Source organism: Oryctolagus cuniculus, chromosome 5 (assembly GCF_964237555.1).
Source record: "Oryctolagus cuniculus chromosome 5, mOryCun1.1, whole genome shotgun sequence".
Classification (NCBI taxonomy): domain Eukaryota; kingdom Metazoa; phylum Chordata; class Mammalia; order Lagomorpha; family Leporidae; genus Oryctolagus; species Oryctolagus cuniculus.
The window spans coordinates 71,665,610-71,690,503 of record NC_091436.1 but is presented as its reverse complement, the minus strand read 5'-3'; the positions used below and the strand labels follow the sequence as shown (position 1 = coordinate 71,690,503).

General features: G+C 37.3%; 1 pseudogene; it reads right to left on the bottom strand.

Annotated features, from left to right (window-relative positions):
- Positions 1-494: 494 nt before the first annotated feature.
- On the bottom strand, positions 495-670 carry LOC138849900 (U2 spliceosomal RNA; annotated as a pseudogene).
- Between the last annotated feature and the right edge of the window lie 24,224 nt (positions 671-24,894).

The following is a 24,894-nucleotide window of genomic DNA, read 5'->3' as shown; positions in this document are numbered from 1 at the left end:
AAATCCATATTCTCTATCATCCAATAAAAAATTACAAACATGCAAAGAAGTAGTGGTAAATGTATTTGAATATGTGACCCATACTAAGGAGGACAATCAATGAATCTGAAAACACACCAGGGGGCCGGCGCTGTGGCCCAGAGGGTTAATGCCCTGGCCTGAAGCTCCTCCAGCATCCTATATGGGCGCTGGCTCTTTTCTATGGCCTGGAAAAAAAGATGGCTCAAGTCCTTGGGCCCCTGCACCCTCATGGGAGACCTGGAAGAAGCTCCTGGTTCCTGGTTTAGGAACAGCACAATTCCTGCCATTGCGGCCAATTGGGGAGTGAACCATCAGATGGAAAACTTCTCTCTCTCTCTCTCTCTCTCTCTCTCTCTGCCTCTCCTCTCTCTGTGTAACTCTGACTTTCAGATAAATAAATAAATCTTGCGATGCACCCATGTTTAGAAAAAGTTGTAGATACATTTAAAAAAAAAAAACACCATATCCAACACAGGTGTTAGAATTAGCCAGTAAGCACATCAGAAATTATTATAATTGTATTCCATATGTTACAAACATTAAGTAGAGGCATGGAGGATATAAATAAGAAGAATATCAAAGATCTAGAGGTGACACTACCGTACCTAAGATGCTACACTTGATCTTAGCCAAAAGGCCGAGAAGCGATCCGTACCTAAGATGAAAATCTACAGTTTAAGAATTTTGAAAAATCTTATTGTTGGTCTATCAACCAAAATGGAGTTACTCATCGTAACCATTTGTAAGAAATACCTCTTCCTTTCAAAGGTAACAGAATGATGCGTACTGGGGAGACGATCCAGTTATTTTTTAGATCAGCCCAATCATAACCAGATTTCAGCAGACAAGAACCCCTGGCAGAATAATTGTTACTCTTTTGAACCAATGTTTTCAGATACTGGTTTTATGTTTATTGATGGGAGGAAAATCTGAGTTTTAAGCTACACATCTCTTTATGTTGAAGATTTAAGATTATTTCAGCCATCAAATATAAAACACATTATGACTTATTTAGAATGGTCTTCTTGGTGGGTATTACTCAATTATTACTCATAACTGATTAGTGTTAATCACACAGAATCTCTAAAGATAGAAGCAACTCGGGGAACATGCTCCCCACTCTTCTTCCCCTGCTCTTTGTTATAGGGGCTGTATGGACTGTACCCATGGGCTACTTGGTCATTTGGCTTCCAATTGGATTGAATCGACAGGAAGCATTGGCAAATAGTGGGGGTTTGGGGTACATATTCCCCCAGGTCCTTCCATGTTGTAGATTGGCTTCATCCTTCCCCTGGGTTCTGGAAACTATTCTTTTCTCCTGCCCCTGCAGCTCTATGAGTGATGAAGTCTCACTGGGTGGCACAATTTTAATTGGTGTCTCTAAATCCTACTCACCACTTCATAGATGTTCCTCTACTAAAATCTCTTTCTGGATGAACTTTAATTCAGCGTCATGCGTGGCTTTGGTACAAAGTCATTTCAAATCATGTTATCTAAAACATATTTTTGTGATGTTCTTGTTGTGAAAAATGTTACCTGTATTTTTGTAGTTCTTAATTTCTTCGCTTTCTTTAATGAAAACAAGAAGGGTAATAAAGCCTTTTAAAATTTATTTTAGAACAAGCATTGTAGCATAGCAGATTAAGCTGCCACCTGTGATGCTGGCATCCCATATGGGAGTGCCAGTTGGAGTCCTGGCTGCTCTGATTCTGACCCAGCTCCCTGCTAAAGCACCTGGGAAGGCAGCAGAAAATGGCCCAAGTGCTTACACTCTTGTCACTCATATGGGAGACCCAGGGGCTGTTCCAGGCTCCTGACTTTGGCCTGGCCCAGCCCTGGCTGTGAACCAATGGATGAAAAATCTCTCTCTCTGTCTCTATGACTTTCAAATAAATAAATAAATCTTATAAAAATAAAATTTAGGGGCTGGCACTGTGGCTAAACAGGTAAAGCCACCACCTGCAGTTGCAACATCCCATATAGGCGCCAGTTCAAATCCTGGTTGCTCCACTTCAAATCCAGCTCTCTGCTATGGCCTGGGAAAGCAGTAGAAGAGGGCCAGGTCCGTAGGCCTCTGCACCCGTATGGGAGACCCAGAAGAAGCTTTTGGCTTCTGGCTTCAGATCAGCATAGATTCGGCCATTGCAGCCAACTGGGGAGTGAACCAGCAGAAGGAAGATTTTCTCCCTCCCTCCCTCCTTCCCTCCCTCCCTCCCTCTCTCTCTCTGTAATTCTTTCAGATAAGTAAATAAAATCTTAAAAAAATAAAATTTAGTTAATATAATAAATCACTTACAGTGAATTTTTAGTAATGAGATTTATTTAAGATGTTATTTAAGGAAAAAGTGTTTTGGCACAGTGGGTTTTGCTGCAGCTTGGGAATCTTACATCCCATACTGGAGTGCCTGGCATCTAGTCCCACCTCTGCTTCTGATTCCAGGTTCCTGTTAGTGTACCTGGAGGGCAGCAGATGATGGCCCAAGTACTTGAATTCCTGCACCCACATGGAAGGACTGGATGGATTTCTTGCCGCTTGGCTTCAGTCTTGTCCACGCTGGCTTATTGCAGTCATTTGGTGAGTGAACATTAGGATCTAAGATCAATCTATCAATCTCTCTCTGTCTCTGTCTCTGTCTCTGTCTCTCACCCTCCTTTCATCCCTATCTGTCTCCATCGCTCTGCATTTAAAAATAAATAAAAATAAATGAATGAAACTTTTTAAAAAGTTTATGGAAAATGAGATGAAAGGTAAATTTTAAAAATACATTATTTTGTTTTTGAATTTCAATTAACTGTAGCTGTTGATGTCAGCCATTGTTTCATGATTAGTGTTGTAGTTTGTAATTGCAGATTAGAATTTGTTTTCAACAGAGAAGGTTTAGTGCCATCCCCCCCCTCTCCTATCTCAAGAGGAATTTCTAAATGAAATATGAAGTGAATCATGTTACAGGTTGTAAACTTCCTATGTAAGTAGATGCATCAAGAAACTAAGTTATGTGATATCTTCATAATTAATTCAGTGATGTTTTAGTTTTCCTTAAATACCTATTTCTTAATACAGCTTTAGCACATGCATTTTCTTTAGTTAAAAAAATTGGTATTATAACATAAACTGAAAGTGTGTCAAGGCAAAAAGAAAAAGAAAAAGAAAAAGAAGAAAGGAAAGAGGAGGGAGGGTATTAGTGAGGGAGGGAGAGTGCTAGGGAGGGTGGAAAATATGTTCTTAAAACTGCACATATGAAATACATGAAATCTGTTCCCTTTAAATAAATAAATAGACTTTAAAAAAACAACAAAATAATTTGGGCTTGAAGGTGGAAAGAAGGCCAAATTTGAGACTTGGTCTTTGGAAAAAGTTGTTTTTGGTAAAGGAGTAATGAAGAGGAAGGATGATGGTGAGTGGGGCTCACATCTATTACCAGAGTACCCTGAACTCGCCTGATCTCATCTGATCTTAGGAAGAGAAGCAGGGTTGGGCCTGGATAGTACTCGGAGGGGAGTAAGTGGGGCTCACTTTCTCATTTATTTTTTTTATTTTATAATTTATTTATTATTAATAATAATTTATTATTTGACAAGTGAAGCTATAGGAGTTGTTTTGGGATTACTCTATTTTGCAAAAGGTAGATATTAGAATTTTATTGTCTTGATTTTATCCTAAGTATGTCTGGACTATTAAAATAAATTAACAACAGAAAAATTCTGGCACAAATATCTCAGTGAATTTGATATCTGACAACCATAAACATACACACACAAACACACACATACATAAATGATTTTATATATATATATATATATATATATATATATATATAGGCTGCTCAGGCTCAGGCTCAGAAATTTCATTGCAAAATCTGGAACAACAATTATGCTGGGGCAAATGTTGCACAATTTGTTAAGGAAATTTCAATAAATGCTAATTTTAAAATTTCATAAATTAAAAATATTTCTTGTTAGCTATCTTGTAAGAGATATCATTAATAAGCAAACCCAGTGATAGAAATATTAATAATATTAATATCATTTAAAATGTAAACAGGCATTAAGATGGCTATTTTATGAAACACCCAGAAAATATCAAATATTTTCAAGGGTGCAGAGAAATTGGGATCCTTGTGCATTACTAATGGGAATGTAAAATGGTGTGACTGCCTGAAAAACACTATAGTTATTTCTTAAAAACTTAAACAGAATCCTCATAATATTTAGTAGTTCCACTTCTGTTTATCTATCCAAAAGCGTTGTAAGGGCTTGAACAGATACATGCATGCAGATGTTTGCAAAAAGTACTACAACAGCTAAAATGCAGAAGCAACCCAACTGTACGTTAGTGGATAAATAAAATATAGAAAATTCTGACATGTGTTGCAACCTGGATAAACATGTTGAAGACATATGCTAAGTGAATATGCCAGTCACAAAAAGACAAATGCTTTACAATTCCACTTACAAGTACAAGAGTTGCCTAGAATAGTCAAATTCCTAGAGACAGGAAGCAGAATGGTGGTTGCCAGACATTGGGGGGAGGGTGAATGAGGGTCACAGAATTTCAGTTGGGGAAAATGAATAATTCCAGCTATGGATGATGGTGACTACTGCAGATCAGTGTGTATGTTTGTACTTGAATGACTTAAGGAAGATTAAAATGGTTCATCTTATTATATACTTATTTTATATATACATATGTATATATATATATGTACACACACAATACAGTATACCACAACATATATTACAATAAAAAAGTAAGAATAAGAGTAGCTTACTGGGGAGAGTTATCTAGTTCCATAAGTAATGAATCAGAGTACTGGATAATAGATCACTGAATTGCTGACACATGCACAAGAACCTGAAGTACCTCAAAATACACACAATTTCTTTCTTATACACGACAAACTCAAAATCAAAATAACATATTACTCATATTTTCAGCGAACACATTTTACTTATTCCCTTTGTTCATATATATTTGTATACAACAGTTCCCCTTTACCCAGAGGGACTACATTCCAAGACCCTAGTGGATGTCTGAAACTGTAGCTAGTACAAAATCCCACATGAAGCTACTTAAAAAATGTCATGGAAAAATGGAATTATAAGTTTATGCCAGTGGAAAAATTTTTGTCCCAGGCTGTTCCTGTCCAAGAAACAGTCAATGCTTATTTCCAACACTTTTCTGTGGCTGCTCTTTTCTCTGAGTGCATTGTTGACATTTTCCTAAAATATTCCAGGAAGAAAATTGTTGCTTTGATTCTGTTTTAGTCAGTTTATTTTGGTGGAAAAATTTTTTGAAATCCATGCATAGTTTGTTTTTAATACACATTCTCCATGATTTTGATCACACATATATATTTGTACTGTGTTTGTTGCCTATACATACCTATATTATAATTTAATTTATAAATTAGGTCTAGCAAGAGTTTAACAACAATGACTAACAGTAAAATGGAATAATCATAGCAATAAAAGGTTATGTGAATGTGGCCCCCTCTCTCAGAATTCTGTACTGTATTTTTAGACTGGGTTGACTGAGAGCAGCTCAAACTGTGGAAAGTGAAACCACAGAGAAGTGGGTTATGTTACTCAGCAACTTCTTCAAGTGTTGTATTTGGTTAATCTTTAAGTTGGAAAAATTACAAAAAATATAAACATGAATAATGATGAAAATAGAATAGTCACCTACTTCTATCTTACTCCTGGATTTCTCTCTATGCAAAATCTACAGTGCTTTGTCCCATGCACTCTTTGATGGTTTTCCTTAGACTAGTGCATAGATGAATTCAACTATTTTGTACTACTAGAACAGAATATCCAAGACTGGGTAATTTATTAAGAAGCAGGAATTAATTTTCTCATTATTCTGGAGGCTGAGAAGTCTAGGATCATGGTGAAGCAGATTTGCTCACTTGGCTGCCCTGCTTCTGAGGTGACTTCTAACTGATGCACCCTTGGGAATTCTGTGGCCTCACCTGGTGGGTGGTAGAAGGGCAGCAGGGGAATACTGTGTCCTCATGGGGCAGATGAATGGAAGAGCAGCTAATCAAATACTGCTGTGTGAATGAAGCCTCTTTTATAAGGGTCTCAATTCCATTAACGAGAGAGGAGATCTCATGGACTAATCACTCGTAGCAGCTTCACTTCTTTTTTTTTATTTAGTAAATATAAATTTCCAAAGTACAGTTTATGAATTACAATGGCTTCCCCCCCCATATCTTCCCTCCCACCCGCACCCCTCCCATCTCCCGCTCCCTCTCCCAAACCATTCACATCAAGATTCATTTTCAATTCTCTTTATATACAGAAGATCAATTCAGTATATATTAAGTAAAGATTTCATCAGTTTGCACCCACACAGAAACACAAAGTGTAAAATACTGTTTGAGTACTAGTTATAGCATTACTTCACATTGGATAACACACTAAGGACAGATAGATCCCACATGAGAAGTAAGTACACAGGGACTCCTGTTGTTGACTTAACAATTTGACACTCTTGTTTATGGCGTCAGTAATCTCCCTAGGCTCTAGTCATAAGTTGCCAAGGCTATGGAAGCCTTTTGAGTTTGCGGACTTTGATCTTATTCCGATAGGGTCATAGTCAAAGTGGCAGTTCTCTCCTCCCTTCAGAGAAAGGTACCTCCTTCTTTGAAGACCTGTTCTTTCCACTGGGATCTCACTCACAGAGATCTTCCATTTAGGTCTTCTTTTTTTTTTTTTTTTTTTTTTTTCTCAGAGTGTCTTGGCTTTCCATGCCTAAAATACTCTCATGGGCTCTTCAGCCGGATCAGAATGCCTTAAGGGCTGATTCTGAGGCCAGAGTGCTATTTAGGACATCTGCCATTCTATGAGTCTGCTGTGTATCCCACTTCCCATGTTGGATCATTCTCTGCCTTTTTTTATTCTATCAGCTAGTATTAGCACACACTAGACTTGTTTGTGTGATCCCTTTGACTCTTAGACCTATCATGATCAATTGTGAACTGAAATTGATCACTTGGACTAGTGAGATGGCATTGGTACATGCCACCTTGATGGGATTGTATTGGAATCCCCTGGCATGTTTCTAACTCCACCACACTATGAGAAACAGTGACTTGATCAGCTCTTGTCCTGACTGTTGATGTACAATGTAATACTTTATCCATTTTAGTATTTTTTTTTGTTTTGTTCTAGTACTATTGGTTGAACTCTGTAATTAACACACAATTATTCTTAGGTGTTTAAATTGTAACTGAAAAGTGATCTCTGTTAAATATAAGAGTGGGAATAAGAGAGGGAGGAGATGTACAATTTGGGGCAGCTTCACTTCTTAACACCGTCATAGTAGCCGCACCTGCATTTCAAATGGGACAGTTGCAAGTGATAGGTGTAGGAAACAGGATCCAGATGCCTATTTGGAATCCTCCTAACTGGAAGCAGAGCTCAGACTCCAGGTTATCCAGGCATGAAATCTGACTATGGAAGCAGGACTTTGGGAAGCTATCCACGCCAAGATTCAGGGTGCCCTGGAACTGGTAAAACTAGAAAAAGAGACATCAACTTACTACAGTCATCTAGAGATAAGCCAGTGAACCAGTGAACCCTCGTATTGACATATTTGATTTTGAAGAAACAAGTTTGATCTGTAGTAAGTGAAGAGGAACTAAAAATTGATCCCAAGTTTTTACTTTAGATTATATAGAATATGGTGTTGTTGGTAAAAACCTTGATGAATTTGAGAGGGAAAATGAAAAGAGAAATTTGACAAATAAACATCTTAAGAATTTGTAGAGTTGGGGAACCTTTTCCTTGCAAGCACCATTTGGGTATTTATATCATCATTTGTGGGCCATATGAAATTATCAACTTAAAAATTAGCCTGCTATTTAGTATCTGGCTGGCTCCTTTAGCTCAAAATTATTCTTCTGAGACTCATCTATGCTTATGTGGGGAGTTGTAGCTTGCCCCTAATCATTTTTTTGTAGCATATTTTTACAAAATGTAATACATCTCGTTGATCTATTCTACTGATGATAGGCATATGGATAGTTCTAGTCTGAAGATGTTATGAATAATGCACTGCATCCTTATTCATGTTTTTTAAAATAATAGTATGAGCTGACTTTTCTTAGGTACTAAAGCACTCCTATTCTCAGAGGTTCTGGGAACCTGTCATTATGTGAAGTTTTGGCACCATATTTCCTTTGGACACTCAATTCTTTCTCCCTTTACATCAATATTCTTTAAAATCCATGGATCTCCTCACTCTTGTCATTCAAGATGAACTGGGAACTCAGTTCCTATGATCTAATATACTGAACAATTTGGCTATTGCTATTACTAAGTGCTATAGTTTGGGTATTCCAGAAACCTCATGTGCTAAAGGCTTGTTCCCTAAAATTTGCTTTTTACTTTTATTTAATAAATATAAATTTCCAAAGTACAGTTTTTGGATTACACTGACTTTTCCCCCCTATAACCTCCCTCCAAGCCGCAACCATCCCATCTCCCGCTCCCTCTCCCATCCCATTCACATCAAGCTTAATTTTCAATTATCTTTATATACAGAAGATCAATTTAGTATATTCTAAGTAAAGATTTCAACAGTTTGCACCCACACAGAAACATAAAGTGTAAAGCACTGTTTGAGTACTAGTTATACCATTAGTTCCCATAGTACAACACATTAAGGACATGGGGAGTAAGTGCACAGTGACTCCCATTGCTGATTTAACAATTGACACTCTTGTTTATGGTCCCTAAAATCTTATGTTAATGGTACTAAGAGGGTGTAAACTTAACCAATTATGGTATTTAGAGATAGGGCCTTTGGGAAGTGATTAGATTGCTAGAATGGAGCCTCAGAATTGATACATGGTGGCCTTATAAGGAGAGATGTAGACAGACTTATGACAGAATTATGAGTTTCTTCTTGTCAAATGATATTCTATGCCAAGTCAGGAATCTGCCAGCAAGAATTACATCTCTAAGTGCTGAACCAGTGAGGCCCATGTGATGTTGGACTATGAGCCTCCAAAGCTATGAGCCGAGATGGATGTTTTTCTTTCATGGCTGGCTTATCTCAGGTTAGAGTAATGAGAACAGTAAAGGAAGACCTTTCTCTCTGTCTCTCTCACTGTCCACTCTGCCTGTCAAAAAAAAAGAAAAAGAAAAAGAAAAAGAAAATTGGTATGAGAGTAAGATGATTAATATAACTGTGTCTGCAGATGTGGAAGAGTCTTGGCAAATGAACGCTGATATAAATGTGGACACTAAAGACCATGATTATGAGGTTACAGATTGATGTGAGGATTCCTTTTTAAAAATTTTATTAGCAGTAATTATAGAAGTTTATAAGCTACAATGTGACATTTCAACATGTCTATACAATATGTGCTAATAAAATCAAGAGTAATCAACATTTCCCCTTCTTTGACATTACTTTAGGATCAGAACCTTGGCAGTACTTTCCTCTATTTCCTCATAATAGGTTACTGTGAACTATAGAAGCTGCACTATGCCGTGTAACCCTAGGAACTTACTCCGTTGATCTCACTCTGCTTTGGTATTTGCTATCCAAACCACCTCTGTCTCTCTACCCCTCCCAGCCTCTGATTAACACTATTCTGTGCTCAGATTCAGTTTGTTTAACTTCCACATATGAGGGAGAAATCCATTGGGAATTAGACTGAAGGCCACTCTTTCTTCACTGCTGCGAAGGGCCTGAGTTTATTGTGCTAATTCCTAAGATCTTGCAGAAGGCTGACCTTAAGCATTACAAATTAGTTTATTTGGCAGAGGAAATTTCACAACTACCCAGGCTGCAGCGTGGTATTTATTGTTCACATTTAATGAGTTTTACAGTGAGAATTGTGAGGAAAAAGAAGAAATATTTTTTTACAGTGAGAATTGTGAGGAAAAAGAAGAAGTGGGGCCTGGGGCTAGCATTTGGCACAGTTGTTAAGTCACCAGTTGGGATGCGGGTATCCCATATCAGATTGCCTGTTTCCAGTCATGGCTATTTTACTTCTGCTCCTGTTTCTTACTAATGCATACCCTGAGAGGTAGCAGATGATGGTCCAGATACTTGGGTCCCTGCCACCCAGACCTGTTCTAGGCTCCTGGCTTCAGTCAAGCCCCACCCTGACTACTGTGGCCATTTGGAACCAGAAGATACAAAATCAATCTCTCTCTCTCTCTCTCTCTCTCTCTCTCAAGTTGAAAACAAAAGATTGGATTAGTGTATTTGGCAGGAGCCTCTGATTGAATCACAGAGGCTTCATGGGGAGAGATACAGACAGTGTGGCACTCTCTTGGCAGGTGGTACGCTGCACTATCTTGGGGCTCTGCCAGCAACAATAACAGCAGTAGCAGTAGAGGTCTTTAAAATCTTCGGCTGTGAATCTCCAAAACCATGAACTAAAATAAAAACCTCTCTCCTTCATGTGTATCTTGTTTCATGTATTTAGTTATACTCATGAAAAGCTAATACACAGAGGACAAATATTTCTTTGTATAAGTAAGAGTTACCAATGGGCTCTCATATACATAGTGGAAGAATAAGGAAGTATCACAAAGAAAAAAATGAAGGTTATTCTCTTGTATACATTCCATCCTCTTGAGGTTGGTTATCTCATCAATTATGTCTTCAGCAAGAATTTCTCAAATAAATAGAATTTATAATTTCTCAAGTAAATAATATTTGTTTTCTCTTCTTTAACAAACCAATCAAATAACTAACAAATACCATGTTTGAGAAGGCATCAGTGAAATCTCCGTCATCCCTTCAATCATTGCTTGTTTGCAATGCAGCTATAATAGACTCAACTATTCCCCCTGTCTGGTTGGTTTGGTTTCACTATCCACAAGATCCAGACTCAGAGTCCCAACAGCTTATCACAGTGAAAGCCCAGTTAATCTTTCATCTATCCTTATGTCATTTACTGTGTATTTATTGATTAATCTGTCTCAATAGCTAAATTTTCTTTTCCATGATTGTAATAAACATTTATCTTAAGTAATACATTTACAGACCAAAAATTCTCAAGTTAGTTTCAGGTTTAACCAAATTTGTCAAAATTCTTTCAAGACAGCTGTATCCATACATCTCAACTTTATGACTACATCTTTGCCTATCCCTCTCTTTTCTTTCCCAAATAACTTCTTTCAGATGTGGCTCAAGATAGAATTCATACTCCTCATATTTTGTCTTCTGCTCTTTTGATGAGACCTGATGCCTCATGATTAAGACAAGTACTATCTTAAAATGAATCATTCTGTCATTATTAAATTTCTCAAGAAACATTCTTATGGTTTCCTTTACCTCTGCATCCTTGTATATTGTATCATCTCATATTAAGCTCAATTTATTGAATCCTGCAACATTATAATACCACTTTCTAATACCATCCAGCCACCAGCCTCATGCTTCAACAACAGTCCTGCTTACCATTTTGACTGGAGAGCAAAGTATTGACTTCTGGGTTAATAACTAAAGTTACCAAATATTATTACTCTTTCTTTCAATTAGTTAACATATTATCTTAGATTTTTATATTTAAAATATTTAAACCTAATATTTTTGCAAATTCTTATGTAATTATGTGTTGATCATTTTTTTGGTATTACAGGTATAATATCTGCTTCTAAAACTATATCTATGATTTACTCTCTTCTTCCATAATATTTCATATTTTTCCAAATTTCTTTCTTCAGTAGATCAGTTATTACAGGTTTTTAAAAATATTTTGGCAGATTTAAAACACTCTTTGAAGTGGCCTTTTCTAAACTTTTGTTCAATTTAATGAATCAGTCATTTTTTAGTGCTCTATGAAGACTTATTCCTTTTTAAACTTTAGATTGCATGTACTTATGTCCTTCATGGCATTCAACACTATTATATAGTAGATATTCTTTTTAATAAAAATAAAGTAGATCTTTTTCATAAGTCTAAGTCTAAGGGCCAAGAGAAGTAGGGACTCTCAAGGAATCAATTCTGGATTAGTTTCAGGATATGACTGCTGGTCGAAGCTGGTCTGATCTCACTTTTATAATAAATATGTGCAGATGTATGATTTTTAAAAAGAGTTATTTATTCATTTGAAAAGTAGAAATATGGGGAAGAGGAAGAAAAATAGAAAGATCTTCACTAACTGGTTCACTCCCCTAAAAGTTGTAATGCCCAGGGCTGATTCAGCTCAAAAGTAGAAACCCAGAACTCCATCTGGATCTCCCAATAGGTGGCAGAGACTCAACCACCTGAGCCATCATCTGCTTCCCAAGGAGTATTAGTAGGGACTAAATCAGAAGTGGAGCATCTGGGACTCGAACCAGCACTCTGATATGGGATGGTACCATTCCAAGTGGCAGATTAACCTATTGCACCACAATGTCGGAGCCAAAATGAATTTTTTATGTAGAATAAATTTCATCACTGAGTGAATAATTGAAATTGTTTAAATGACTGAGGATAATATGTTGATCTTTTGTTTCATATAATTAGCATTTCTCGTGTGTTTTAAAGTTTATGAAGATCTTGCACTTGAATCATTTTAAAATTTATTCCTTACAACATTTTTGTGGAGTAAATATTATGCCTATTTCTCAAATTGGCAATATGGAGCTCTAAAATGTCCTCAAATTAGAGCCATATTGGAATTTGGAACTCTAACTCCAAAACTTGAGAATGCTTACCCAATGTGAGTTTCCTCCAATCTGGATTTTTGCCATTAGGAGATAGAAGCAATTTCGTCTTCAATTGGTTTCCTGACTACTTGGGCGTTGGTAAAATCCCCTTCTCATATCTTCAACTGGAAGAAAGCTTCTCTTCAAATTCCTCCTCTTGAAAGGGCATCTCTTTAAGGTGGTTCTTTGTATTTAATGGCATTTTTCTCTGAAGGTGCTTTGTAACTCCTTCCATCTCAGTTTATGCCATCTCTTCCAATTTCTGCAGCTTAATTTTGTTGTGGTTATGACTCTAACAAGTAAAATGCTAAATCTCTCACATGATGATGCTTCACTGCTAGCTTTCTCCATTTCTCATTTCCTGTTGTGTTGGTTTCCAGAAGTTACAGTCTCTCAAGGGAGATAGAAACAGAGCTATTGGAGAGGAAGTTTGTTCCAAAAGTGTTGTGTTCCAAAGGACACTAAGTTTCTAAGTTTCCAGTTGCTATAGCCTGGGTGAGGGATTTAGGAAGTTGTGAGGGCACAGACTTTTTTCTCTGTTTTTCAGCCTGTCATATGCATTCCATTTGCAGCAATAAAATATGCATAAGTCACCATGTGGGATTCTACACTGATCATGAGTTAGTGGAAAATCTCATTTCCTGGCAAAAGAGATGGCTGTGAGTTATGATTTTTTGTTAAAGACTTATAATCCTTCTCTGTGTTTTTATGGGTACACAGAGATAAATTGGAAGAGACCAAAATTAAACTGGAATGCTGTGTACTCTACTTTTGAATTATGAAATTGCTACGAATATTTCTGTTCATCTGAACAGATAGAAAGTCTGTGACTTGGAAGTAGTCAACTATTTTCTTGGTCACAAAGTCAGAAATAAGAAAAGCACAATATTCAGTCTCAACTCACAGGAAAATTTGTGAAAGAAATAACTGAATCTCAATTATGAAGGACAGCCAACAGTCATATAGGTCAGCCAGGCCCGTACTTTCCTTTGCCTAAGGTCCTGTCATCCCCTGTCATATTCATGTTCATTAACACTTGTATCAGAGGGTAGAAAGAGATGACATTTCAATCTGTCAACTTCACTGCTCATTAGCAACTCATGTAAAGGGCAGTAAGTGGGAGGATCAAAGGGTAAACTGAGGTTACAAGTTGTTTTTGTGACTCTCACTTACTCTGCCCTGTCATTAGCACAGATAATAGAGAGCAAGCTGCATTAAGGTACTGAGAGTTTCATGGAAAGAATTCATGGTGAAAATATGAATCAGGGTTGAGAACCCAGATGTAATAATTCTATGAGAGTCATGGTAGCTTTAGGCACACATAAGAGTTAATATGACTGCGCAATGTTGCATGGAGAGGAATGTGATAAATGGTCTTTGTGTGGTTGGGAAAGAAAAGGATATACTAGTAGATGACATTTAAAACCCACATCAAATGTCAAGGTGCTGAAAAAGGACAGAAAGTCAGCTTTAAAGACATGCCTAATTCACCTGGGGGAAGTAGTGTGTGCATATCTTTGTGTGGAACATATTTGAAGAAAGTAAGAATATTTACAGTAGAACTAACACTACTTTCAGGTCAGCAGAATGTACTCTTGATTAATTATCTTCTCTGCTTTTCACTAGTTCTTGTAAAATATAAATCCTAAAATTACAGTGCACAAAATTTAAATTTAACTTTGGATCAATGTTTCCCCTTGATATATTATGAATCTATCATCCAACATTATTTGAAATTTTGGTCTTTTCATAAAATTATTATTATTTTTTTACAGGCAGAGTTAGAGAGAGAGAGAGAGAAGACACAGAGAGAAAGGTCTTCCTTCTGTTGGTTCACCCCCTAAGTGGCTGCTATGGCCGGCGTGCTGCGCCCATCCGAAGCCAGGAGCCAGGTGCTTCTTCCTGATCTCCCATGTGGGTGCAGGGCCCAAGCACTTGGGCCATCCGCCACTGCCTTCCCGGGCCACAGCAGAGAGCTGGACTGGAAGAGGAGCAACCGGGACAGGACCGGCGCCCCAACTGGGACTAGAACCAGGGGTGCTGGCGCCACAGGTGGAGGATTAGCCTAGTGAGCCATGGTGCTGGCCTTTTCATAAAATTATTAACACACATTAAAATCATGGAGGGGGCACTATGATGATCAAATCAAAAGGATTTAAATGAGAAGACCAATGAGACAGCAATGTGCTATATATTGTGAGGAATTTTTGATTTAAGAATAAGCTCCTCACCTATATATCATGTCATTTTTGCTAAGGTTGAGATATATGTATAGCACATTTTTTCTTCTTACTAGATTGGTGTTTTAAGAAAAATTTACATTTGCATTATTTGTAGACCACTTTCAAGGTAAGATGACAGTAAAATGCAATATTCTAAAAATTTCTGAACCACTGTGCTATTCTAGGCAATGCTGGGGATAGATGGAATCTTGTTTCCTTCCCTAAGGGATTCACAACACAGTTGAGGAATCATAAAAACCTACACAAAGATGTGGACAAAATCATGCAGAACCAAATACAGTGTAATAAGATTTCAAGTAAGAATTAGAGTAGCTTCAGATGTGGGAGCTTTGAAGGACATCCAGGACTTGGAATTTGCATATAAAATTAGTTTTCACTTTAACATTTGGAAGCCTCACTTTATAAACTAATTAGACATTTGTAAGGCAGTTTATACATAGGAATTTCACTGAAACTTTTTAAACTTAAAGTGGTTTCAGTGTGAGAGGTGGCCAAGCTAGTAGTTAAGAACTCAGTCATTTCTACTTTTTCATCCTGTATAAAATCTCCTCTCTATAGCTTTGTGCTAGAACATCATCTCTCCCTGGATTCTTACTGCACATTCTTTACTGATTTCCCTCTTTTTATCCTTGTCCTCTCCTGATCTGTTCCCAATACTGTAGGTGCAGTGGTTTGTGAAAATCAAAAAAATATTAATTTTCAAAAATCTATTTCCAAGAGAGAGAGAAAGGGAGAGAGGAAACTCTCATCAAGTGAGTTACTCTTCAAATACCTGCAATAGCCGGGGTTGGGTCAGGCCAAAGGCAGGAGACTGGAACTCACTCAATCCAGATCTCTCCTGTAGGTGGCAGGAGCCCAACTACTTGAGGCATCACTGTGGCCACCCAGTGAAGCTGGGTCAGGAAAGTCCTCCCTGACCACTAGGAACTCATCTACTCTTTCTCTATTCACATTACTGTAGAGACTTTAGCCTCCTCCCTGCTCTTAGAACATACACTGTCTTCTTAGAATCTTCTTACAAGTTGCTCCTTCTTCCTTGTAAGCTTCCTTTTATGCTTCCAACACATATCCACAGTATTAATTGTCCTTATTTCCTTTGCTTAAATGTCAACTTTATAGTGAGTGTTACTTGACAACCTACTTAAAATTATAAAGGTTCCTGTTCTAGTTTATCTTGCTGTACTTTTTTTCTCCCCATAGCAGTTAACTTCTAACATATTCTATAATTTACTAACATATTATAGCAGTTTTTGGTGTATTTCTCCCTCTAGTAGAATATAAGTTTTGTTCACTATCATATCTGAAGCACTTAGTGTGGTGGAATGAGAAGGCCATACCAAGATGGCCACATAGCAATGGAGCCTGCCTGGAAACAGGCTGTGATTGTATGGCTTCGGAAACTGCCTGGCAACAGGCTGTGAATGGTTAGGGCATAAACCTTCCCTTGACCAGATTGGCTGCCTCGGCTATATAAGCTGCTGTACCAACTGAAATAAACGAGTCTGTGGGCTGCTTGCCTCTAGCCCGCTTTCACCGAACTCCCAGGGTCTGTGTGGTGACTCTGTGCCTCTTGCCCTCACCTCTCTCCTCTTCTCAGGACGAATCCACCTCAGCAACTTAGGATATTATAGAACATTCTAGGAATGGGATAAATGTTTGTTGAACTGAATGCAAAATGACTAGTACAATATTTGGTATATAGATACATATTCCATAGAAGCTAGTTATCAATATTATTAGTACAAATAGAGGAATGTTAGCAACCCACTAGAATATGAATTTTATGCAGAAGGGTCTTTTTTTTTATATCAGAAGACTGTGTGGCATATCACTGGTGTTCAATAAATATTTGAAGAAAGAAAGGAATAAAGGAACAAAGGAAGGAAGGAGTGTGTATGGATGCAGTTTGTGAGCAAAGGCTGCTGTGATAGAACAGACGGTTCCTATTGAGTAGTACATAAAATCTGATTGAAGGCTCTGTCTCAGGGCAGAGGGAGAGTGATGAGTCAAGGATGGATCAAAGACTATCAAGGATGTTCTGGAAGGGATCAGCATAGTGGGAGATGTAATGTAGCTTTGAAATGAATCCAAACACTTATGTAGTTTGCTATGTGAGTATTACATGAGGGTGCTTCAAAAAATTCATGGACAATGATATTAAATCAAACTTATTTTGCTGCCAATTTTTTTGAAATATTCACAATACGCATTCTACATGAATTTTCTGAAGACACCTCATAAGCATAGTTTCAAAATTTTTGCAAATATAAAGAAAATTTTTTTTATTTTTTTGATTCATAGATTTGGATAATTTTTGAAAGTACAAAGAATAATTTAAACAAATTTTACCAAGAATATATTTTGGGTATAAACTATGTAATTCATAAAATCATATTTTGATAATCTCCTTATATTAACCATACAACATAGTAGGGTTTTAAATGGAAGTGTTTGATATGCATTTCATAATGGGAGAAGAAAATTAACTAGGACATGAAGGATAATGAAAAGATCAACAGTTATTTTTCTCAGATGCAAAATTCTAAGTGATTGGAACTAACGAGGAATATAAAGAAGTAAGTGAATGACTTAATTTCTTTAGATCTGAAGATGGCTCTTCAGTGATCAAACAGGAGGATATGTCCCTTCATATGGGACAGGACAGAAAACCTAGTCAATCTTTATTTTTAGTACAGTGTGTATACACAGCTCAATAAATATGTTTTGAGTAAATTTAAATACATGTAAGATAAAATTCTGTCTAAAGAAAAAATATATTACTATAAGCTTTTTAAAAGCAGTGTAATTTCAAATAATAAAGGTATATGTTGAGGCTAGTGCTGTGGTGTAGTAGGCTAAGCCTCTGCCTGTGTCCCAGGCATGCCATATGGGCACTAGTTCGTGTCCTGGCTGCTCCTCCTCTGATCCAGCTCTCTGCTTGTGGCCTGGGATAGCAGTGGAAGATAGCCCAAGTGCTTGGGCCTTTGCACCCACATGGGAAACCTGAACGAGGCTCCTGGCTCCTGGCTTCAGACTGGCCCATCTCTACCATTGCAGCCATTTAGGGAGTGACCCAGGGGATGGAAGACCTTTCTCTGTCTGCAGCTCTGCCTCTCGAATAAATACATAAATAAAATCTTTTAAAAATGTTTAAGGTATGTGTTAAAACTAGGATAAAATTCAGTGAAATCCAATAATTAATGACAACATTGTGAACAAATGACATGCAAATATATGAAGCTAACTGACATCATTCTTTCATAATTTTCATTGCATTGTGTCTGTATGTTCTTAAAATATGAAAAAGTTAAATTTAAATCAATTAAGGCCGGCGCCGTGGCTCAATAGGCTAATCCTCCACCTTGTGGCGCCGGCACACCGGGTTCTAGTCCCGGTCGGGGCGCCGGATTCTGTCCCGGTTGCCCCTCTTCCAGGCCAGCTCTCTGCTATGGCCAGGGAGTGCAGTGGAGGATGGCCCAGGTGCTTGGGCCCTGCACCCCATGGGAGACCAGGAAAAGCACCTGGATCCTGGCTCCTGCCATCAGATCAGCACGGTGCGCCGGCTGCAGCGGCGGCCATTGGAGGGTGAACCAACGGCAAAGGAAGACCTTTCTCTCTCTCTCTCACTGTCCACTCTGCCTGTCAAAAAAAAAAAAAAAAATTTAAATCAATTAAGTGCTTCCAGTTTTTATGTTTGTATTTCCTTAATGTTTATGGTATCTACATCAGCAAATTCCAGATTTCTGAAGGCTGAGGACCACTACTTTTGGTGAATTTTTATTTTTTTTTCAAATGAATTTGAATTAGGACCAACTAGAATAATGTGACAGCATGAGAACAACAGATTACCAAACACATTGTATGAGTATAAAAGCTATAAATAAGGTGTCATTTTTATATGTGCTGTTGACTTGATACCTACATATAATAACATTTCATGAACTGATTTATTTAGTACAAAATATTTGAATTTAATTTTGCATATCACAATTTATTATTGGTGATAAACTCTGAATAATTGCCTATTATTAAAAAAAAACACAGTTTTGTAGCCACCGCACTCATTTCTGGTTTGATTGGCTCAGTGAGTGCCTTCCAAACCTATTTTGAGCTTTACGCATGATTAATTCAAGAAGGTGATATTTAAAACTCTGTTCACAGGTGGCCTAGATCTTTGATGTCAATCACCATCAGAATACAGTTGGAGAAAGGAGCAGATAGATAGAGAGAACTAAAATCAAGGTTGAAATACAGTATTTTAAAACTTCAGCCAAGGGCAACTCCATACTGATTTTACATTGAACTTATTAAACATCTACATTTATAATGAGATTCTAGAATACAGCAGTCAGAACAGAGGTCTCCTAAGTATTGACAGATCTAAACTAAGTATCTGGGTTTTTAAATACTATTTATTAGTTACAGTGAATGTCGTTTATTCAGATCCGGAACACAGGTTGACCAGTGTTTAAATATATATATATCAATCAGGAGTGCTATTTGGCCTAGTAGTTAATATGCCAGTCTCAGTTTGAGTCCTAGCAATGTTCAGTTCCAGCTTTCTGCTAATGCACACCCTTGGGGATAGCTGGTTCAAGTAGCTGAGTCTCTGTCACCTACATGGAAGACCTGGGTTGAGTCCTGGGCTGCTGGCTAAGGTCTGGCTCAGCCCCAGCTGTTACAGGAATTTGGGGGAATGAACCACTTGATAGAAGCTCTCTGTCTGCTTGTCTCTTCACTAAAATATAAATTATTCACTTGGAATCTCCATGTAAAATGATTAACCTAAGAAGAAATTTGCCTAATCAAAACTGCCACCATGAGACACATATTCCCTTCCTCATTCTGTCCAGCATGATGAAATCTGTACTGTGTTTAAATATCTCTCAAGAACGGCTTAGAAATTCCATGAAAAAAATTCCATTTTGATTTTTTGCTATTATCATTGCCAAGTAATGCTTTTGCATACTGTGCAAGCTAAGATCACCTTTCATGATAGAAACACATGCACATATCCCTCAAAAATCTAAAACGTGTGTTTCTATTCAGTGACCACCTTGCAACATTGCTTAATAGTTTGGGATTTTGTGACTTTAAAGCCCAGAAGCTATGTGCATTTGGGAAGGCACATTAACCATGCAGTTGATCTGAGAGCTCAGATTGTCTTGGGAAGGGAAACTTCATTGGAAATAAAGTAGCTGGTCAATTTGTGAATGATCCCACTTTTACTTTGTAGCATAACTGAAAATGCAGTGAGCTAAAAGGCTCTGTGTCCCAGACTCCCTTTTTGCCTCCCATAGCCTTGTGATTAAATTCCAGACAATGAGATATAAGTGGAAACTTGTGGGACTTCTGTGAAGGATCTTTGAAAGGGTAGGTACTGATCTGGAATACAGATATAAAGGCTGGAGCTCTACCAACTGTCTTGATCCTTGAAATGACCTTGAATATGGAAACCATGCACAGGAGATGGCAGAGCAGAACCGTTAGAGCCTAGGCTTCTGATGACATAGTGAGCTTCCACACTAGCTCTGAACTTTCTATCTCTGGACTTCATTTAGATGTGAGTGAAATAAAGTTTCCTCTTTTTTAAGTTACTGTTACGTTTTTTTCCTTTTGTATGCAGCTGAATTTAATAAATCACATTGCAGTTACATGGACAAAGCCAAAATCTGAATTAATCAGAAAGTTTCTTTCCTAACAACTTGCCTTCATGTGTAAAATTCTCAGCATTACAATTAGGGCTATTTTGCGAGTGAAAGCATTATTTCTAAGTGCTTCTGTTAAGGTACATATGTTCCACATGGTATCAACCGAGCAAGTTTAATTTATGAGAGCCCAAGTATAGAGCTCTGAGATCAGTGGAGATGGTAAGTAAGAAGAATAATGGTATCGAGGGTGACTGGGGCTGTCTGGGTTGAAAGAGAGAAGTAACTGGGCATTGTGGTCATGCTCAATTAATTCACAGTAAGGACACAGAAACTCAAGGAAGATGTCTTCCTAAAAGTAAGTTTTGCCTCAGATATGATGTGCAACTCAGTTATCTTCAAAAATTTATTACATCTCAGAAAGTTTAAAATAGCTCAATGTCTTAATCTTTAATTAATTAGTCATATTTATTTTATTTTTTGACATTTTGATTCAGAATTGTTTTAAATTTCCAAAACTAAAATTGTGAGGCAACAATACAACAAATACCCAAATTTTCCTCACCTCACTTCCTCTTTTAACCTTTCATATTAATATAATTGTCACAATCAATGAACCACAAACTTACCATATTTTGTTTTATTCAAACTTCATTTATTCAACCTACCCTTAAAAGCCCCTAGTAATCAATAGTCTGTGTTCAAATTGAGTTTTTTTTTTTTAATTTTAGCTCCTGTATATAAGACAGAACATGTGGTATTTGATTTTCTAAGTTTGACGTATTCCATTAAACTCTACACCCATGTAAGAAACTCAGAAGAAGCTCCTGGCTCCTGGCTCCTGGCTCCTGGCTTCAGATTGGCGCAGCTCTGGCTGTTGCAGCCAACTGGGGAGTGAACCAGCGGATGTAAGACCTCTCTTTCTCTGCCTCTCTGTAACTTTGCCTTTCAAATAAATAAATAAATAAATCTTTAAAAAATAAAGTATGTGGAACTCAGTGCATATATTTGTTAAGTATATTAGTTATAATTTCAATTACTGCATAGAATGGAGATTTGAAACTTGGGCTTTGGAGTCCAATATGGATTCTGTTACCTCTTAGCTGTGTGATCTAGATCAACTTACTCAACTCCTTACACCTTGATCTACTAAAAGACTCAACTCCCTTACTTACAAATAAGGGTGATTAATCCAAATGATTGTTGGGATAAGTAAGTAAGATTGCCAGATAAAATAAAGGATATTCAGTTATAATCAATATACAGGATAAAAAATAAATAATTTTCAAATATAGTATGTCCTATGCAATGTTTGGAATATATTATACTAAACAAATTCATTGTTATTAAAATTTAAATGATCATCCTATATTTTCCCCCAAAAGTCCGAAAACCCTATTTCCTTTTTTTCTTTTTCTTTTCTTTTTTTTTTTTTCTTGACAGAGAGAGATAGACAGTGAGAGAGAGACAGAGAGAAAGGTCTTCCTTCCGCTGGTTCACCCCCCTAAATGGCCGCTATGGCCGGCGCTGTGCTGATCTGAAGCCAGGAGCCAGGTGCTTCCTCCTGGTCTCCCATGTGGGTGTAGGAGCCCAAGCACTTGGGCCATCCTCCACTGCCTTCCCAGGCCACAGCCGAGAGCTGGACTGGAAGAGGAGCAACCGGGACTAGAACCCAGCCCATATGAGATGCTGGTGCTGCAGGTGGAGGATTAGCCAAGTGAGCCACGGCGCCGGCCCCAAGAACCCTATTTCTAAATGAGTTTGTAGCAAGTCACCCCATTTTTCATAATAGGATATCAATCCTATCTAGGTTTGGATTATATGTTAAGGCAGCACTTTTATGATATTTTTGTAGATTAGACAAATATTTCCTATAGTCATCTGCATAACTTTTTAATTTTCTGATTATTTCATTTTGAAATAGAGATGGGCATTATACCATCACCCAGATTCAGCTGAATAATATCCTTTGTGATTTTCATTATCTTTCATTGCTATTTGGAAAATAACTGTGACTTTGAGGATTGCATATCATTTGACTCTTTCTCTTAATGGATAATTATACCTTAAGGAATACTTGGTGCTAAAAAGAAATGACACTTTAGACAAGGCTGTTTATATTTTGAAAGGGTGATTTTTTTCTGCACCCCACAATGAGTGAACATAGAAGAAAAAGCATGGCAAGACTGAATGTAAATCTAGGCAATCTTCACTTTCCAGAAACCTTAGCTAATGACAAGAAGTAAGTTGCTCTCAAGTTTAACTTTTGATATTTCTGGATAAGCACAGTTTATTCTCCATAGAATAACCTTTATTTTGTTGATAGTTACTTTACTGAAGTATAAATATATACAAGTGAGGATGGGAAAATTACATGGTGAAGATATTTTTCTTGACTTCCCGTTTCAAAGTCTTGGAAGCTGAACAATATGTAAAATAGATTCTTTTAACATTCAGAAATACATTTTCCTTGCACAAATTTTCTAGGCATTTATGCATGAATACAAACAGAACTATCAACATTAATCACACATTACATTTATTTACCATCTTGTAGATAGGCAAAAATACTAAAATTAACGTACCAATACTTTATCTTTGCTCAGTCACCTGAAAACATTTCTTGGTGATTTAGACAAAATATTTTAAAAACTGTAAAGTATTTTTTAAAATTTTATTTATTTGAAAGGAAGAGTGATGGAGAGAAAGAGAAGAAGAAGAAAAGGAGAAATAAGAACTACAGAGATATCCCAGAGAGAGAAAGAGAGAGAGAAAATCTCCCATCCACTGATTCATGCCCCCAATGTGATTACTTTTAAAGAAATGCATATCATCAATGCTTTCAGTAGTGCAGAGGGTGGTAATTGGTGGAAAACAAGCATGTCTCTGAGTCTGAGCAGAAAGGTGAAACAGAAACAGGCCTGACCTTCAATCCAAGATGAAGGTGTACTGCTCAGGGCCCTGCCCTTGAGAATCTTCATATTTTCACGTATTGAAACAAAAATATGCCTATTTCTTTTATAGTTAACAAGAATGCTTTTGGAAGGTTTGACAACTGGGCAACTGGTGCCTACACACTTCTTAGATTAAATATGGCTGGAGGTCAGGGAGAGACCTACGGATTCCTCTCTGGGAAACCAGAGAAAGTGGCTGATGTGTTCAAGCCAGCTCATATTCACTATGTAGAGTGGATGTCTAGGCAGAGCAGGGTTCCAGAGTAACCGGTGCCCTCGATCTCCTCTGCTTGGATGGCATATTTTGGGAGGTTCTGAAAACTTGGAAATCTGAGTCAGAAAAGTGGTAGTGAGGCTCTGAATGGGGAAGTTGCTCTTTCCATCTTCTGGGGAGCTGGGCCTGGCTCTCACAGGTCCAGCTGGTGTCCAGTGTAGACCTAGGTCTTGGTCTGCTCTAGCTTAGCAAATCTCTGGTTTGCAATAGGCAAAATTGGTCTGCAAGAAGGATGCTCCTTTTGTTTCTGGATATGAAGGTAATTCCTGGGGAGCATAAATTATGAATGCATTTTCACTTTATGACTTCTGTCTACTTACAAATATGATGCATAGGCTTCCATTTGTGCTTTTTCTTTGGCTGTACCAATGTTAGGCATGAATCTGTTCAAAATGGTTGAAGTCTGCATATGAAAATATTTTAGGAGTACCTTAAATTATTTTACTTATTTGTTTCTTTTATGTATGTGCAAGAGTAGTAACTAATAGTAAAATCCTGTGAATAAGTGAATGAGAGATCTTTCAATTAATACAAAATGAAAATTCTAGGTCTCAAAAAGTCATTGTAATAATTCAATGGCAGCATTATCTTTCTTAGGGAGCTTAATGTGTTGACGTGTCTTATAACTTATGACATTCTGAATTCAATGGTCTGTGATAGATCACCAGTCCCAAATTTTCTGAGTCCGGCAGAATGTCATGAGTGGAGGCCATGAGGAATTTGTGACTTTAAAGTCCCTATTACTGACATTAGGACTTGGCCACCACCCAGGCATTCTTTGGAAAATAGCTCTTCCCCAGTGTTGTGAGTCATGAGAAGAACAAAGTGGGAAAATAGTTTGTTGGCATATTTGTTAACATACCAGGAGATTGTGAATGAGTCATGCAAGTGTGAATGGGTTACGCTGAGCCTCTTGTGGAGGCCTAGACATATCAGGATGCTGAACCATGCCATGCTGAGAGAAATTATCAATTAATCATAAAGTTAATTACTATTAATTAATAATTAATTATAAATGCTTAATTCATTATGAATTAATTAGCGACTAATTATTGAATGTAGTTAATAAGGGACTTTATAGTTCATTA